Genomic DNA, 20,356 nt, shown 5'->3' on the forward strand with positions numbered 1-20,356 from the left:
CTTATCAACCTTCCTTTGAAAAAAAAGCCAAGATCACTACACACCCCTGCTATTAGCAACATAGAGCTATAACATAGTCTTCCATACAATTTTCTGCTTTAGATAAAATCCGCATAAAGGTAATCTGCCTTATTATGGAAGGTAAAATCTGTCACCAAAGAAAATATTCATTTAGATATCTTCAGTTGGTACGTTTACAGGAAAAATTACCTCTATTAATCTGTGGGTCTGCTCCAGGCTGCAAATGCCTCTAGAATCTCCTCTTAAAAGACATAATAAGTCTATGTAAAATAAAATAGTATTTTCTGTGTACAAGAACATAGCCTCCTCAATGAAAGCATGCAAACAGCATTCTCTTTCAGTGAGACCAAAGTCACTGATTTAGAGTTGAGCATGAGACTCGTGAGACCTGAGTTTTCAGAAGCGTGCAGCCTATAGCCCAAATAAGATTAATAGCAGTTGGGCTTAGGAGTTTTCTGTGTTAGTTTAGAACTTTTGAATTAGCCTTCTGAACACATCCTCTCCCCCAACATTTGCTCTTGTTGCCCCAAAACTGTGTGCTACTCAGCTGCTCAGGAAACATGCGGACTATCAAATCTGCTGTAGCACGGACCACGGGTGTTCATCCCTGCTTCCCTGCCCCTGCTTCGCAGCGCAAGCTTAGCCTGGAGAGATAGGTAGACGCTGTCTCTGTCTGAACTTTTAGCCTTCTAGAAGAACAACATTTGTTCAGGGGATTGCACACAAGTCTAAGAATTTTGCTGACACGGCTGTTCCTGTGTCAAAAACTTTACTTGGAGTTTAAAGGCATTTAATGTGACCACCATGCCAGATTTCAGCTGTCCAGTGCACTGCTTTGATTAATTCATTACTCCTGGAGAGCTGACAAAGGAAAATAAAATCTCTGAGTGTAAAGTCTCTTCATCATCTCTACATTTCTTTTAGGGCAAGCATTTCAGTCTCCTTTTGTTTTCTGTCATTTTTATATGTGCTCACTGAACATATGTGAAAAGCACCACTGAAACCATTCAGAAAGCTAAATACATGAATAATTGTTAGACGGATCAAGAAGCTTTAATCACCAGATATCTTGGATGCATTTTAATTTTCCTGTGCATTGTGCTGCTGTCTTGCTTCCATTGTGTTTTCTGTCTATCACATTTTTATGTCATATCTTCTGCTTGTTGCAAGAGCATCACTTCATCTTAATTTAATTCGTCATTTGTAGTCATCTTACTGTAATCAATGCCTGTTTTGAAAGGCTTTCTCTTTACTTAAGCATATTTTCACAATTTGATATACTGTTCTTTTATCTTTTACATCTGTTCTATTTATCATTGTATTCTTTCCCCTGTTATCTGCAACATGTCATGTTTTATGCCTGTGCAGATGACAGTTTTGAATTTAATAATAGATCTGTCTTCCTACCAAATGTGGTTGAGTAGTCGCAGCAAATTGGCAGTGAAACTCTGTGGTCTAGTGGAAAAAAAAAAGAAAAAAGAAAAAAGAAAAAAAAGCTTTTTTAGTAAACCACAGAGTTTCACTCCCAGTCCAATGAAGTTCAGGTGTTAAGGTCTGTATTGAAAACAGCAATAAAGCACAATACAAAAGCAGCAGAGTGCAATTCTTACTCAGAGCTGCTCTTGATCTGTGCTGTAGTGTGTTATCTCCCCTGTTCTGCTGGAACAACCATTGTACAAGACCATGTTGTGAACCAAATCAGAGAACTGAGCCATGTTTTATTTAATATTTTTCTTTACAGAGACCCAGGCAAGATATGAGGGGAAAGGAGGAGGAAATGAAGGGGAATGAGGAAGAAAATGGAGGGAAGTGGGGATTCCCTAAGCTGATATTGCTGCCAAAAGTCCAACACTTGGGGAATTGCTACCTTAGTCTCTCCAAAAAGTCTTCTTATGTTGTTACGTTGGTCAATGAGAAGTTCCTTAGTAGGCATTTCCAAAACCTCATCCTTATGGTTTGTTTTATAAATAGTTTTTTCACATCAATGCACGAAAACCCTCACGTACTCTGATTTTATTGGAGCAGGGGTGGCAGGGAAGGGAAATGACAGGGAGAAGAGAGATTTTAATCCTGCTCATCTCCCTCTACAGAAATCATCAACTAAGGGTAGCTGAAGTTGTTTACAGATTTCTCAGGTGCCAAACTCGCCACATACGCATTTGTTCACAGCCCTGCAAGGGCACTAGGGAACAGCAATTTCCAAAATGCACAGCAACTTACAACTGCCTGTCTCAGGATACAACTGAGCCTTAAATTCAGGCTGGTCAAACACACTTTCCTCTGGGTAACGTTTTCAAAGACCTTGAGAAGATACCAGTTATTAACACCAACTTTTATCTAGTGATCCCTTTTTGCACTAGGATAATCTCCTTCTCCATTTTCTTCCATGTCCACAAGATGAACTCAGGTCCAGCGCCTACAGCAAGTTCAAGACAGCACATCCTCAATTTAAACACTCAATTTTAAAAAGTGGGATTTGTGAGATGCTTAGCCTTTGAAATAACCCTTAGAGTACGTACAAAGTGATTCATTTAAATACAGCTCACATGCTAGGGATCCTAATCTACTGCAGGAATTGGCAGGTTTGTAACCAAGTGGAAGTGTTATTTCAAGCTAAGCTTGCATATATGGTACAACAGAAGCATGTAACGTGAACTTTACATAAATACTTTACATAATTTCTTTCATTCTCAGTAGAGGTCCTCTTACAAGCATGTGGCACTGCCTCAGAGGGACGGTCAAAAAAATCCACAATGAGGATTGAGTAAAGAGTGAGGAATCTGTCACCAAACAGACCGAAACACCCAGCGATCTTCCTCAGTATTGCCTAATGCTGAAGCTTTGGCAGGCAATCTGGGGACACGAAGTTACAGAATGTAACAGGGCAAAGCAGGATGTCAAGTGTTATAGATTAAGTGCCACATGGGAGAAAGAAACCCAGGTTACAGCTCCAGTAGTTTCTTGCACTTCAGATCCAAAAATAACACTGACTTGAAGAGGAATCATTTCAGAGCTAGAGGCACCAAAGGGAACATCACCAGCACGTGCTAGAAATAGTTATAGGAAGAGAAGAGTTTATAATCTTTGAGGCATGACCTGAGACTCAGGAAGATGCCCCAGGGCTCGGCTCCGCACAAACCAGGAATAGGTATATTGAAATGATGTGCATTAACTATTAGCCGATCAGCAAGTGCTAGCTGCAATCTGAACATAAGCTTTAAAATAGACATGTACCTTTACTCAAAGAAAATATTTAACAGCATGTGTGAAGTTAAGCACAACTTCAGTGATTTTTCTTACACAGGAACAGGTCTAAGTATTTATGGTTTCAGTTCTGAGAAACATCTGTCTGTGCAGCTGTTGCTTCAGAAATTTTTTGTACATCCATTAGCTGCCTCTGTTCCTGTGATAAGCAACAAAACATCGATTTAAAAATCAGGGCAGACGAAAATCCCTGGATTGCAAATGGCTCCAAGAAATGGGCTCCAGTAAGTGTAATAAGCAGCAAATCCAAATCACATTAATTAAATTCCAGTAAGTCACGCACAAACCAAAAGATGGTAACAGGCAAGAAAATCAGTCCAGCACCAAGTACCTGACCATTCTGTGGCCTCATTGAATCCTCAACCCACAGGCAGGAACTCCAGCTCTCCTCCCACAGCAGCCCCAAGAAGGGAGGCTAAGCAAGCCAGCAGGCTGTGCTGCCTGCATTAGATGAGAGGAAACTACCACACCAGAGAGAGTATAGCACAGGGCAGTACACCGACCACACTGACCACAGCCAGAACGGGCCCAGTTCAGGCTATCGTGAGTGCAGAAGCTGGACTGTTCATCTCTTGCTTCTCCATTATTAAATTCAAACTGCATTGCAAAACCCGAAAAGTCTCAGAATCAAGGTAGAAAATACTTAAGGTCAGGACATATGCAATATAATGTCGATTTAAATCAAGCTTGCTTATTGCCAGGAATAGTCTGTAACCTTAACACAGCGTGTCAGGCCGACCTGGGACCGACACGGGAGTACGCCCGGGCCACCTATCCAAATGGACGCGGCACACAGCAGCTCTCTGCACGGCAGAACACCTCCACGCCCTCACTGCAGCTTTCAACGGGGGCTGCTTAGCTCAAGTTGCACCGAAAATCTGATCACTCTTCCAGGTATCTCAGGGGAATGGGGTTATTTCAAAAGCTCATCTCCATGATAATGAAGGGAACGGAAACAATGCAAAGAAAGATGCATGAGAAGGAAAGGACTAGCCCAATGCCACTTACATAGGTGCAAAAATGTAGTTGTAGCTCTCTTCCTTTGAGAAAGTCGCTCAAGATTTTTTTTCCTCCCTCTAAATTAGACTATGCTAATAAATGCTTGTTGTCTGTTACTGTCAAAGGCAAATCTGAGACTGGATTTTGATGCTCACCTAAAATGCATTCTAGATGCACTCGTGAATATAAGTGATGCTCTTGATAGACATACTGATTGAGGGAGAAAAAAAGAAAGACTGAATAGACTGGAGAATATAGGCAGTCATAGAAATTCACAACTGAGTGAAGTTTCTATCCTCATAATGAGATACTTAAATCAACCAGATTTAAAAAGAAGGAAAGAGGTAGGTTTAAACAACAAAAATTGTTTAATGTTTGCAAAATGTACTTGTGGTTCCTACGAATGCAACTGCAGAAAGATGTGCTCATAACAGCAACACATGCTACTGAGGTTGGCAGTAGCATGTTAAGAAGCCAGTATTGGCTTCTATGGAGAGGTACAAAAAGGGGGAAAGAACAGTTGTAAAAAGGGAGTGAAAATTTTTCTGAAACAGCATAAACAGCCAATTTTTATTACCATCAAGACTTGAGGCTGGGCACAGTAGTGAAAAAGGAATAAAATGCATGCAGCCGAAGAGGATGGAAATCAAGATCTTCAGAAGAAGTAGTGTCAAGGCAGAAAAGAGACATCAGTCTAAATACACGAGGAAGGAAGATGCGCTATCTCCCCAGTAACATCGTATTGTCTGTCCCTCACAGCAACACAAAAGCAGTAACTGAGAAAAGGCAATCATCAGTCTTTTATAACTGGAAAACATGAAAAAATCATGGTGTACGTTTGGAGTAACAACTATTACAAACTATACTAGAACATTTTAGAGAAGAGCAATGAGTTTCCTGCATGCTCTGTGCCACAATAGTAGGTGCTCCAATGAAGGCAACTATCTAAAATAAAGGGCATTACCTACTCAACATGGTGCATCGAATTTGAGAAATCGCATGTACTTAATTTGCAGGAAATAATCAACTTGCCTTTCCACAGTGTATGTGTGCTTTGGTGATTCATTAGTCTTCCTACACATATGCACACACACAAATGCGCACCGTTGGCAACCTTTCATTTCTACTGTGCTTCTAAATTGCTTCAAATATATTTTTACACTTGGAAAATTAAACATAAAGTTGTTGAACTTACTGTAAAATGACCTACAGGGAAAACAAACAAACAAATCTATGCAAATTGTGACAGGTTAGAATCATCAGTGCAGCTACCTGAAGAACAAGTCAGCACTACAGTATTTTTTAAATTCATTGATCTGCTGGTTTGGGCTTTTTTTTTTTTTTTTTTTTTTTTAGATGAATAAATTAATGAACGTGAACTTCATGATTCCTTTGGACTTCTCTTTTTCTCTGAGCTATATACAACCCAGAACAGGTCCTTCATACTGATTACTAGAAATATCTGGTGTTGCATCCAACTGTCCCCCTCTCTCCATGCCATATAGGAAATAACAACTTGATGTGGCAGAGAGACTGCCTGAAAAGTCATCGGAGGATTATATGTGCCCTGAAACCTATTTTTAACGATATCATCTTTGTATTCAGGAGTAGCAGTTGCTGAGCTACCTGAATGCTTGCTCATTTATTTCTATGTAGCACAGCAAAATGGCAGTGGAGTCTCGAGAGTACATTGCTACACTTCATTCATTAACAGTGGCTTTGGACTAAAACCCTGCTGATGAAAAAGTAGAGCAATCCCTTTCCTCAGCTCCATTCTGGGGTAAGGACTTCATCCAGTTTGTTAGTTTTTGATGCTTTCTATCTCCCTCTCCTCACCTGTTCTTTTCCATTTCCTTTCAGCTACTGCTTTTCTGTTTTCTACTTCTCTTTCACATACCCAGGACTTCCAACATTATCCAGCGCGAGTAATTTTTCTTCCAGAGGCAACATATAAAGCAAGACGGCTACACTCACCATATCTTGATCTGAAGTCTGACGCACCCCTACAGCATTAAATATTGCACTCAAAGTCCATTGAAAACACTAGAATGACCTCATGGACCCTGATACATTCTAGCATAGCAGTAAGAGCTCTCCAGTCTAGTTGCTTCCACATTTTAATTCCACACAGAAAGCTTAGTTTGCTCATCTTTGTTCTCCAAGGCTTTCAGAAATCCAAACTTCTGGTCTTGGAATGCATTTACACTGCAACAGAAAATGTTCTCCCTAGCAAACACATTGCCAAGAACAGGTTTTGGCTTATCTCCCTGCCCACTGCTTCCAGCTGCTTGTGCCAGTATTTTCATTCATCTCTCTACATTTCATTTAGCCACTCTATTGTTTCTTTTGGGATATGCTATAGCCCCATTTCGTAATTTTTTCTCTGTCTTCTTTTTCATGTCACCATTTTCTTTGGTAAATTTATAAAATCAAAACTTCTTTTTGAAGGATTACTTTAGAAAATTAAATGTTTTTTAGCTTAAAAGCTATATGGACAGGTCAACTCATTCCTTTAAGGCTTGTCTCTAATGCCTCATCAACAGGACTTGACAGTTCAGTCAGGATTATAAACAAAAATCATGTATTTCCCCTGATATCTCTGCAATAGAGGCTCTGAGAAGAAAGGGAATTAAGGAGAACAATTCGAAGCCACCAAGCTTCAAAGAAGGCCATTCTTGAGCTACACCTCAAAGCAGGGTACGTCCCTCCACTATCTAAAGGAAAATATTAATCTCAGCATTTCATCCTTCTGGCAATGAGAAACCTTGATGGACCATGGAATGAGGAGATTGTGCAGAATCGATACAGTCAGGCATGCTAGAATTACACATTTCCCTGGCTAGATCAAACAGCAACCTGCATTTCCACCCCAATGCCAAGAGACAAAGCAACTGCGATATCAGCAGATCAAAAAGGTCAACACACACACGCTTGGGCTAGCAGCTTTCCAAAATGAGTATGCGAGAAGTAAGGGATTTTCTTCCTATCAGGCTGCACTGCTCCCACCAAGCTACAACTCCCCTAGGTTATAACATTTAAACCAGTACAGAGAAAAAAATGCCACCTCAAATATACATGTAGGCATAAACACTGCTCCAGTCTGCTGACTTCAGCACAGTGTTTATTGGAAGCTCCTACTAAGGAACAAGGGGCAGCGAGATAAAACAACTAGAGAGATGGCATTTTGGTAAACATCCAGAAAAAGAGAGGAAATAAATACATAGAAAAATGCAAGACTGGACTGCATTCTTGTCCCCTTCACTCACCCCATCTGCTTTCTCTTTCTTGATCAGTCCCACATTCCTCAGGGTGAAGGCTTTATAGGGTGTTTGCCTTGGGTTTTCCCATTGGAACCAGGCTTCTGACTGATGAATCTCTGGGTGAAAATGCATGAACCAGATGCTGCAGATCAGATTACAAGATTATAAAGGTCTTGTATAGTTTTTACATCTACAAATCCGTGAAATATTAAACAATAACATAGAAAGAACGTGAATAGACATGGAGAACATCCCTGGTATCATTACATTCATGCTTGTCTCCCCTCTCAGAGTAAGCCAGTAATTCAGGCCCCAGATTTTCAGAGTAAAAAATAAATGTAATAAGTACACCAGTGTAATGTCTGTGTCCACCTTACAGATATTTTCTTACTCTGAAATGGTATTTCCTGTACTAGGAGGAAGATGGGATGTACTGGTCACCTTCGTAACTGTCACTAGTCCAACAGGTCTTGCCCGTTTTCCACTATTAAAGCCCTGTTCAGATTTCTGCTCAGAATTGCTATTGCTAAGCACTGCCTTTTGGGATTCTCAAAGGCAGATATGTTCTCCAAGCGTAGGTTGCTACCTGATGACAGGTCTATTTGGTGAGTCTTCAGCTCCTCAGTGTAGAAATTTTCAGTGAAAGGAATTCATACACCAAATGCCTATATGCAGCATCCTCTCTTCTAAATGACTATGCTAATCCCCAATGGGAACGTGGTTGCTGCACATCAGAAAATCCACTAATACAGTGCCCGTTAGGTACAGCATACCAGCACGCAAGGAGAAGCAACATCTTCCTATATTTTTAAACATCTGTCTTGAAGTATTGCTTAAGACAAACACTAGGTTTTGCTTTCTTTCACTGGAGATTACACCAAGTTAAATAAAATTTTATTTTCCATGGGCTAAAAGCATGCACTTGGACAGTTCCTACAGCCTGAAGAGCAATTTGCTAAGCCATCATAACCTGCTTGTGCGCTTGAGCACAACAATAAGCAGAATAAAGTATTTCTTCAGCGTGTTGTTTCTTACTAAGAGTTCATAATTAGGAGACCAACTTGTACAACACCTGCCAGCTTCTGTACCATTACCCATCACTTATAAAAGGGAAGGACTCAACAGACAATACTGTTAATGGATTTCATTGTTATCTCACATGCCAGGCTTGGCCACTTATTGTGGGATCTGAACTGAAACCTCCTTAAAGAGGAACTGGAATTTACTTGATTGATAAAAGTTTAAGGTACTACAAAGGTTGCTGCTTTCCAATCTATCTCCATAGCTGCCACAGTTGTCAAAAGTAAACATCACCCCTTTACTAGTACAGGACTGTGTACATATGCAGCTCCATTTACGTGTGCCAGGTATCCCTCGTAAGGATCTTCCCATCTACCTTTTCCCATACTGAACAGTAGTAATATCCGTTCCAATCTTTTCTTGCTGTTTCAGTAAGGAAAATTATTTTTTAAAGTACCATAACTAAAATAGCCCAATGGAAGCAGAGAGCCACTGAACAAACAAACCATTAAATTGCATTGAAATCTGCTGCCTTCAAAGGCAAAATCTAATTAAAGTTTAAACTGCAATGTTAATTGCACAGTACTGAGCTTCACCATGCATTATGGGTTTATTATCAGTTTTCTAAGTTGAGTAATTTCAGAGAGGCAGATGCAACTTCTGGGACCCATGTTATGACACTGAAATGGACTTAATTACTGGCAGGAAAACATTTGCTTTATAGTTGGTTTAAGGCAAAGTATCTGCAGAGATCTTCCTAAGAACTTGGGAACATACAGCACCATGGAAATCAAAATATAGCATTAAGATTATCCTCAGAACTATTCATAGACTGCCTTTCAGTTTTAATCTTCTCAGCATAATTTAGAGAGAACTGAACCTGCTGTTAACAGTGCTGCAAATAACCAGATTCTAAGAGAAGATCAAGAACAAAATAAAATAATTAAAACCCAATAATTATTCGTGGACTTTTCTAAAACAAAGCATCTCTATGCTGCATCAGCATCATCCAACTCTCAGAAAAGACAGCATTTCAAAACGGAATTTTCCTGAACTACTTTTCCCTTTCCTCCAAGCACTATTCTCACTCTTTGTTTTTTTTTTCTTTTTTTGGGGGGGGTGCTCTCATCTAATATTTCTAATAGCAACTTAATATTTGGGGATCTTCTTCTCTTTGACTTTTATAAAGACCTAGGTTAATTAAGACTTAGTTCCCAGTTTCTTAAAGGCATTATGTACTTAGTTACTACTGATTCCAACACTTAAGCGTCTTTGAGAAAGTTGAGTGTTAAGTGTATACGTTACTTCTGGTTTTGGGTTTCTGACTCCCAGATTACAGAGCACTTCCACAAATTTTCCCCATTAACTTGAACCTCTGTTCCCACATGCACGAGTTTTCCATGAAGAGCCCCAGCGCTAAGACGAGTGTAGGCGACAAGACCAGGCTTTCTATTAGTAACCATATTTCAGAACTCCTCATTTAAAATAGTGTCATTTACACAGGATGAATGACTTCTTGCTAGATAAATGTGAAAACCAAACACAATCGATTAATTTAAAATTACACATACTTCTCAAAACCAGACTGCCCCTTAGCTCAGGAGTCTTTATGCTACGTACTGTCAGCTATCTTTGCCAATTTACAGGGAAGGAATCTTGTTTGCACTGAAGACTGAGGAAGGATTAAAAACCAGGCAGCCATCTGTATCTACAAGTGAACATTAGCTTTTTTCAAGAAATGTATTTGCAATTTTCCAAGTTTGGTTGTCCACTGAGGGGAAAGAAGTGATACCATGAGGTTTTGGCAACCAGTCAATTCTCATGGACAACAAGCTGTTGGATAAAACTACCCCCAGATGAAAGATTTCTCAGACCCAGAAGGAATCAGGCAAAAGCTGGATAAAATAACCCATAGGCTGACATTTTTTCATTCACAGAAAGAATCAGGTCATTTCATGAATGATTTGCGAACAGAAAATAGGACTAAATTCACAGCTAATACTCCTTGCTATAAATTATTCAGCCAGGTCTACTTTTTGCCTAAACAACATACTATAAATAGCCTTCGTCCATAACAGCAGAATTTTTCACCAAGAGAAAGTACATTCAAAGCGTGTAAGATCTTCTATCTTTGTGAATGAGCCATTTAAAAATGGACTATTAAATGCAGTCATTTTTATAGCATGTTTCTTGCATCCTGATTAAAGCAGAGTGCAATCAATACAAGTAGATTAGCAGCTCAATATATAAAGTGTTAAGGATGTAAGTATCACATTCGCTAATTATAAATATATTTAAAATGAGGAAATTATGCACAAGAGACAACTCTTTAAAAAATGCTCAGCGTCTCCATCTGGGGACAGTTCTTTAAAGGAACCTCAATGGCTGAGACTATATAGCTCTCAGAAGTGGGCTTCTCAGCCCAAGCTCTCTGGAAATGCTGTAAATCTTGAAAGCGTAATTCCGCAACCTTCAAAACTCTCTAGTGGAGGCCTAACCCAACTATCGTTATATTTTTGTAAAGTCAACAAGAGGTGCGTACTTTTTCACCTTTAAAGGACCAGATACTGAATCAATAACGCAGATACACTGCAACATCATTCACACCGTTTCACTAATTCCACATCTGTCGCTTCCACTGACACTGACAGGCAACTGATTCATAAAACTGTGAGAACAACAGGATGTTTTGGTTCGTGAGCAATGTAGGGAAAAAAAATAGGGGAAAGAGAAGAAGAAGGGTAAAAGAGCCAAGTAGCTTTAAGACGATCTTTTCTACAACAGCACAAGTAAGAACATCTTAATTGTAGCTACCCACTGGGCTTAGAAGATACGAAGAGCTTGCGGAGCTGCAGAGGGGTGAGTGGAGAACGGAGACAAATCACAGGGCTCAGACAACAGCGAGGCACAGAGGGAAAAAGCCCACAAAGTAAACACACAAACCTTTTAAAATGGACAAATAAACTTTGTTTTATGGTTTAGATCGAAAGTCAACAACCACACATGAATGTTTTCCTGCATGCGCCTTTACTAACCAAGCACTAAATAGATACCAAACATCACTTTCCAGAAGCGATCTTGCACTGTACTCAATACACAGCCAAAAGTACATTAGCTCTTTAATAAATTTTGGATTTACATTCTAAGTCAGAAAGATGTGCTTTTATGTTATACAAGAACTCAAAATGCCAAACATACACTACTTCTCTGAGGTGACTGCTGTCCATTTTTGTTTAATGCTTCTAAGAACCAAATTGTTCCTTTCTTTATCTTTTTCACTAGCCCCTTCTAAAAATATCCAGCTGCACACACCTGCTCTTGGTCATTTTTACTGACGCAGTTAGACTCACCTTCCCCTTTCTGAAGACTGTGTGGCCCATTGCTATGAACAAGCAATTCTTTTTAGCACTTAACCCCATGTACCCTGGGGCAAGGGAGTCTGCAGAAAATATAACCAGTTTTCACAAAACCACGGAGTTAGGACAACCCACTTTGCATTATTCCACATCCAGCTGACACCTTCCACGGCTCTACAATTAAAAACAGTTGCTTTATAAGGATGATAGAAGGCAGGAGCAGATTGTCAGGAACAATTTCTGAGTTGCCAAGATACACACTGCACTATCAGGAGGGTACCAATTGCTCATCATGGGCCAGTTTTGCTCCATGACCTTGTCTCCAAAATATTTTGGGTTATTTGTCCCCTTGGGGAGAATAAGCAATGTCTTGGATGAGACCCCAGAAAGTTCCAACACAAAATAAACCACACTCATCAGCATGAAGGAAGAAGCTGGAAAAGACTGGTATCTATTGCTCCTCAAGCAGAAGAGATGGGGGGGGGGGCAGAGAAGGGGACGTACACAACCATGAATTAATAACATATTTAAGGCCATTCCTGCCCCCAGGACCTGGAACAACATCCATCCCTCCCAAAGGTTCACACATTTCAGTTTATCCTATCTGCACAGCAAAGGCGTTTGACCCAGAGATGTTTTGCATCTAGCCCACAGCATCAGACTCAGCTGTAGCAACACTGTCAGAGAGGCATCGAATCCGAGGCTGGGCAAGGGCCACATGGCTCTCCTGCCTACGCTCATCAAACCACACAGCCTCGGTGGGGAGTTGATGGCTTTGCACGCAAAAAGTCTCTTTTTCCCACCTGCCTCTTATTCTGCGGCTTTCGCGCTGCCGCACGCGTAAGGGCTACAAGCACCTTTTTCTCCAGCCCTGTGCAGCCTGAAGTTCTCCTTTCCACTGGACCATTGGTATTAAGGCAGCATGCAGGCAGCACATACTGACAAGGGCCCCTGCAGAGGGTATCAGATGTGATAGCAAATGCAGCCACGTTCAGAAGATGGCAGCTGCCAGAGGGGACTAAGTAACAAGCTCTTAAAAAAATTGCCAATTTTAACTTGAGCTGACAAAAGAGAAATTCTTAGTTCATGCAAAAGCAGGCAGCCCTTCCTCTCGTACAGAAACAAGACTTTCTAGGTCCCTGTGCTCAGCAAAGTGGGCACAAATGTCCCTGAGTCCTTTGCAAATGCAAATATCTGGAATAGAAAGATCAACTCAAACATTTCTATTCCAGACTAATTTGGTCCAACAACTTGCACAACCGGAAGAAAGATGATCCGAACAGCCAGTTATGCTTCTGAACAAATTGCTAACATCAATTCTCCAGGGAGCTGACCTTTCTGAAACAAAAATTCAGACAAAATATAAGCACATCTCGTGATAATCCTTCTTCTAGATTGAACACAACTGGAGCGGGAGATATTTAGAAGTTTGGGCCCTTCATAAAACACACACAAAAACAAGAGTAAGGACCTTCTCATCACATCAGGATATTCCTATGAACTAAAGCTTATTTTTTCTGATTATACTTACTGCTAAAAACCCTTAGAGCAAAGCGACTCAGAAATAACAAAACAACAGTTTTTTGAAATAATGTCTTAATGTCATAGGAGGAATTATCAATTTTACACCGGAATCTCAAGATAATACAATCTTGTGTTTTCTCCTATCTGTGCTAGCTTTTACAAGCCCAGATAAAGATGTAGTAAAAAGAAGATGCATGACTTAACATCCAGTATACTGCATATAGCACTCCTGTTTGTTCCAGGTTTTTATTGTTTTCCTGTCACAGCTTGTGACAAATCACAAGTTATATTCGAGATACCCATTGGGCCTTCTTCAATAATAATTAATCACCCTTCTGTTGCCTTGAGCTATGTCCTCTGTTTTGAGGCTATTATTATCTGCGTGCCCAGGAAGACGCTTTGCGTTCCTTCTGTTACTCGTGCATCCTTGCTGGAAACAAAACGTCCATTCGTTAGCGCACTATTATTTTCCACAGAAGTTATTTTCGCTTTATAGATCTGGTAAAAAAATCGATATGCTGCAGGATGGGCAAAAAGCTTGCTCTTTCATTAGAGCTCGGTCTGCTTGAAAGTTTATTTTTTATGTGAGATGCCTATGGGATTATGGGGTGCAGGGGCTCTTGTTTTGAAAGAACTCTAAAGTATCGTTATTTTATTATTTAAATTAGCATACAGGCTCCATAACCCAAGGACCATAACAGAGCTTGCATCTACAGCTAACTCATAATTTTTACAAAAGAAAGTAATTTTCCATTGGATGCTGCCAATTCTTTGAAATATAAAGTTTTCTATGAATGCTTCATTCTGAAAAAACATCCTTAAAAATATCACATTTTAGCATTCCATGGAATAAGTAACATTTTTCTGTTGGAAGTAATTCATTTCTTTAGATACTTAAATGAGAGTATATGAAGAGTATAAAATGTTGCCATAAATGACAGTGTAATTCTAGTCTTTTAATCGCGTTTTTTTTCCCCCTTGAACCATGTGAATCGCAGAGGTTGACAGTGTTTCAGCCTTCTATCCCAGCTTGGGATGGGATTTTATTTTTAATCTTGAATCCTTTCAAGAAATCAAAGAAAAAATCTCTTGCCAGCAGCTACTCACAGGCTAAAACAAAGAGGTCACTTAACAGCAAGAGGAAAACCAGAGAGACTTAGTGGGCTGCTCAGGGAAATAACAGGGCTACTAGGGTGAGCGGGGCCAAGGAAGAAAAGCAAGCTCTCCTCTCTAAAACAGCTTCTCAGAAAGAAATGAAGTCACCGAATTTATAGCAGTTTTTCCACGGACAGTGTATGATATGAAGAAGAATCGATACTGCAATATATAAGAACACCATTTGTCCAGTGACTCCAATCACAACCACAGGTAACTGTGGAAACGGATGGAAAACAACTCCTTAGCATTGGACAGCAGAGACGGAAGCCACAACCTCATTACTAAGTGCTGCATAAAGGTCTAATCAAAGCACTACACTCCTGCAGGCTTCTCCTTTTGGTTTCTCCCCAATGGAGCGCTTTATAAATCCTCCTTATGACTTTTTGTCAGCTTAACACAGGGAGACAAAAATGCACCGAATGCTTGAGAGAACTGGAGTTTATGGTGTTTGCAAGATCATGCCAGGATTTGTGGCTTTAGGAAAGAGGCTCATCCACTTTCCTTTCTGGGCGATCCGCATCACAAACATTTCCCTTATTTTATAGCGGTAGACCTGAAATCCTGAGTCAAGCAGCTGAATTCCAACCTCTCTGGAAGATGTCTTCCCTGAAATATATTTTCTCTGGTTTCATTTCTAAGATTTTCAGAGACCCCAAATTCCAGTAAGTTAGATACGAAACATCCCAACTACTCTTTCCTTTTTTATTGCCGGGTTTCAGCATCTGCAGGTGATTGTGAGAAGCTGCTGTTATGGCAGGCGCAGTGATGATACTTCACTGAATCACAATTAACACGAGGGATGAACCAAGGGAAGCTGCTTCCAGGCAGGTACCGCTCATTTCACATGCCAGGAGCAAGCCACAGTGCACGTTACCTGCTGCAGCTCTGTGGCTAATTAAGAGCAAAGTCATCAGGAAGGGAGAAGTAGCACACTTTTGCCATCCTGTAAGCACCAGCTGGAACTGTTGAAGACTGCACCATCTTCTATCATATGTAGCTCAGTCATACATCTCCTGGTAGTCAGGTTAGAGCTGCTTATGCTTATATTTTGCAAATATTTCTTTGCCAAGTCTGCTTTACTAATTTACTTCCATGAAGCACTTTCAGATCTCTTAAATTCCCTGAGCTACACCATCACTCACTTATTAGCAAAGCTATCTTTCCGCCACTTAAAACTTTTTATGACTATATAGCAGGAAAAAACTTTTATGTCCCCTTTCCACAGCAGCTGCCATTTATTGCTTATCGTTTTCTTCCTAATTTATATTTTCTGGGTCACCCTCCTTTGGCCCAGGGCGATTTTATTTGGGACATTCAAACTTTTTGCTGCAGCACATCCTAAAGCTGGGACTCGTTAACAGTGCTTTCATTAAAAGAAGAAAGAAAAAAAAGTGCTGTTAGAAGAAAAATATCACTTTAGTGTCATTTGTGTCTGGCCAATAAATTTCTGAGCAAAATGTTACAGACGTGTTTCTAAAGGATTTGATTTTCTATCAATGTTCTAAGGAATTCTCTTTTTCTCTGTTTCCCTATCCCCTCCTTTTCAAGGGGGGAGAAAAAGGAGGAGGCAAAGCGCAGACGCACTATCTAATGAGAGACACCGTAAGAGCGCATGCGTGCGAGAATGCCTATGTTTGCGTAAATTAAAAACATCAGTATAAAAAGGTACCCAAATTTCAAGTCAGCTGCAGATTTAGGTCCTTTCCCAAAACACAGCATAAAAATAATCTGGTTACTGAACATTTCCTTTTCTTTTTTAAGCACCTCAGGGGCTGCTGAAAGGGAACTGAGTTGTAGGCTGAACTTAAGCAGCTTATGACCTTTTATATGCAAGTACGTTACACATCCTCTTTGCCCAACTTTCATGTGATCTTTAGTTTCTGTTTGCACTTTTTAAAGACTCTAAACACTTTTTTCCTAACAATATGGTAGAGTATTGGCTCAGATTTTCTTTGTTCCAAAAAATAATGTAAAGCATCAACCCTCCTGCTCAAAGAAGCTAAAAGAAAATGTAAGCAATTACCTGGAAGTTACACAATTTCTTAGTGCAGGCAAAGAAAACGCATTTCTGTACACTCTGCCCAGTTCCAGTTTTGTAGTAATATTTTAGAAAGAGAAAATACTATGTATTACTCCCATCCTTTTCACTCAGTTCTGTCTCCATCTTCAGCATTCCTCCAGCAGTCCCCAGCTGGTTAGCTTCAACCTCCTCTCAACTTCTCCCTTTTACATATTAATGCTTTGGAATGACCCACTTATTCTGACTCAGAGTTCAAACTTCAGTCACAGCTTGACTGCTACCACGTTTGAAGCCTCTGTCCTCAGAGGTGGTAAATACCTGAGGCAGGGAATCTCCTTAATATATACCGCTCCCTTCTGTAACACCGCGCACGTACAGGGAATGTGGGAGGCAGGGAGGGAAGGGGAGGCTTGCCCACTACCAAAATGCCCTCCCACCTTTTCAGCCTATTTTTCCCCTTCAAGTTCTCACCTTACTGTATCCATTTCCCCCAACCTCTAACCAGCACACATCTAATTCAGGCCCTTCCTAGTCCCTCTGTAGAAGCCACATCTTCAAGTCATCACACCTCCTAAGTGATCCTCACTTTCTGTCCTTCTCAGAAATACAGGCAGGAAATTGCTCCCCTACTGAAAGACGTGTCAAGACTTGAAAGCAAAAACTGAACCAAACCAAGATTTTAGGGGGGGGGGGGGATGGAGCAAAAAGAAGATATTACATCTCTTCTGCAGAGCAGGAAGTAGCGGTGGCTCAGGCACACAACAGGTTTGCGAAGTTCAGTGCCTGCTCCACCCAGTGAAATCCTTTATTGCTGACGTCTCATCCAGGGCTGTGCTGCACATCACTGCCCTGGCACTGTATCAGCAATGTAAGGAGCTCTGTGAAAGCACACATTACTCCTCTGTGGCTGCAAAATACCGCAAATCAGCACTTCTGCTGAGTGATTCTTTTTCATTTTATTTATTGTGTTCAATATTCAGAGCAAGTCAGCCAGGGAAGCTCGAAGTACCACAGCGTCCCTAGGAGAGGTATTTTCAGGTGCACCTGAAACACTGGCCTACCACTGTTCCTACTGACTTCAACACTAAATCAAGGCCAAATCACATTTTAAGTACTGTTAACACATTGTTTTCAATACGGTAATTCATTCATCCTCCTTGCTTTCACATCTGTGAGTTACTACGCTGACCTGTTATTTTTAGCTACCCCTTAGCTACTTTCAGATCACACATTATATAGGCAGCAACATTTTTTTTCTCCTTCAGTCCTCTCAGCTTCTTCTATCGAGTCTAATGTTTGGTTCCCTAACTCTTACTTAGTAGAAAAGTTATAGGAAGAACAACAAAAATCATCTAATGCAAAGAGTAACTCCTCTCTGAGGGGAGATTAAATAGACAGGACACTGCAGTTTGGAAAGCAGCTGAATAGGTATAAGACAGTGGTACCTTAAATTGTAAGAAATATGAAGAACGTGGATTGGGAACCATTATCCATTGTGTCTTGCAATAAAGAGCTATGTGGAAACAAATGAAATTTTCAGGGACTAGGATTTCATACAGCACAGTTAAACCAGTAAACTTGCTATCACAGGATGCTGTACAGACACAATATAAAGAAGAATTCAAAAAAGGGGAAAAAAAAAAAGTTCCCAAGAGCTAATAAAAACCACATGGTGGAAAGAATCTGCTATACCAGTTACCTAAACCTGACAGCCACAGACCGTAGGAAGGCGGAGGATGCAAAGGGAGAAGTGTCCCGGTATTCCTAACCCAACTCGGCATGGTGCTAGGCATGTGTATTTGGCCACTGACACTCAGCTAGTGAGAGGGACTGACATCAGGTCTGACTCACTGCAGCCACTCTCCTCTCCATGCAAGCTTTACAATTTAAAGTACTCAAAACTGTTTCTTTATGCTATATTAGTACAAAGAACACTTTTATACTTGAAATAAGGTGAACTCATTGCAATTCTGGCATGCATTTCTGCAGAGGCCAAAAAAGCAGTATTCAGAGTTCATGACAGTTGCTACCTTGTAAACACAGTGTGCTGGGAGACAGGAAGAAGTAAATGACAAAAACATCATCGATGACCTCTGAGTAAAACACTGAATGTAAGATTCAGTAAAAATGGATAGAAGTTTTGCACTCAGAACTTAAGAGCTTTATTCTTCGCAAAAACAGCAATGAACAGCATTACAAATCCCTGGGATTATGCACAAAGAAACACAAAGAAGAAGTTCCAAGGTTTAAGTGGAACTAAAACTGTAAAAGTATTTTTGACTCTGAGTTAGGTTCTTGTCTCTATCAGTAATTTTGAGTGGCACCTATAAAATGCAATAGTCCCTCTGTAATTCTATTTGCTTGTCTGTATCACAGATATGTATCACAATCTGAGACGCATAGAACGGGTAACTAACATTGGCAAAACGTTAGATTTTCGGATCATGTCCTTACAGTAGTTGCTGTTCTGCAAGAAAAACCAGTGGGATCCTCTGCTCTGAATCCAGGGCCCACTGGAGCCAGGGGCAACATGCCTGTCTGAGCTCAGCCGGCAGCACGTCAGGCAACGTATGCAGACGGCTGTGGCTACGTGAAGACTTCAACAAGGACAAGAAATACAAATAAGAGGTCATTCCAGCAAGCAACGCGGCTGGATGAGGTATTACCTGGGACCCTCCGTTCTTAGTCTTCTAGAAGGTTGCCTTTTTATTTATTTATTCACTTAAACACTCTGTATTTTTCCTGTTCTTTCATTATTTCTCCCTTCTTCACTTTTTTCCTCCCTTCTGCCCAATAACTTTTAGGAAAAGATTTATTTCACAGCTTGTCACTGTAATTTTTAAAGTTAATTGTATAATAGAGAAAAAAAATAAGGATTGTAAGGCCAATGTCAGTAGCTATCAGGTGCATAGAAAAGCCAATTAAGAAAAGGAAACTTAATATTTTTCCTTGTTTTTTTTTTATTCTTTATATCATAATGTGTGAAAAGAAAGCTAAATGCTAAAATATAGATTTACTAGGTTTAATGCATATTCCCATTCTCAGGTGAAAAATAGAAAGGAACCAGAAGTGGACTTTTTTGTTTTTTTTTTCCCTCTCTCTCTCTAGGTGGTCTGACTGATAAACAGGGCAATAGCCTGGGGATCTGAACTAAGTTTCTGACTGTGCCACAGACTGTCCAAGGTCTTGACAAGTCTGTTAACATCTGAGTTTCAACTCTTCAGCCTCAGGTTAAAAGTACTTCCTTGGTCTCTTCTGACTGTTCTGTCACTAAGTAACTCAGATATGGACCTACTGCCCAGCACAACAGCGTACATACCCCAGGGACATTCAGTATTTTTAAGCAGTACTACTACCAGGCACATACATATCGGTGGCTACTGTATACGATCCTTCCTTATTTTCTCAGCAGCATAGGCTGAGCTGCACTAGGTTCAACATCTCAGTGGTAGTCCATCAGGGAAGGAAGTCCCATCAGATGTCTCAGCAGAGCTTTCTGTTTCCAGATGATAAGGTTATGTGTTCCGCTGCCAGAAAACAGGGTGGAGTTGCACTGCTTTCATAACCCCAAAAGATACGCAAAACAAGCTGTCTAGCCTCCTTCTTTGCCCAATATGCCATTCAGTGGAAAAGAATGCAAGATGGGAAATCTTTTAGCACTCTGCCGGGATGACTGAATCATCTCTTTCTATCGAGATAGCAGCAGATGCACTAACTGCTATGCTGTATTTCAC

This window comes from Rhea pennata, chromosome 4, assembly GCF_028389875.1.
Source record: "Rhea pennata isolate bPtePen1 chromosome 4, bPtePen1.pri, whole genome shotgun sequence".
In the NCBI taxonomy this organism is placed as follows: Eukaryota; Metazoa; Chordata; class Aves; order Rheiformes; family Rheidae; genus Rhea; species Rhea pennata.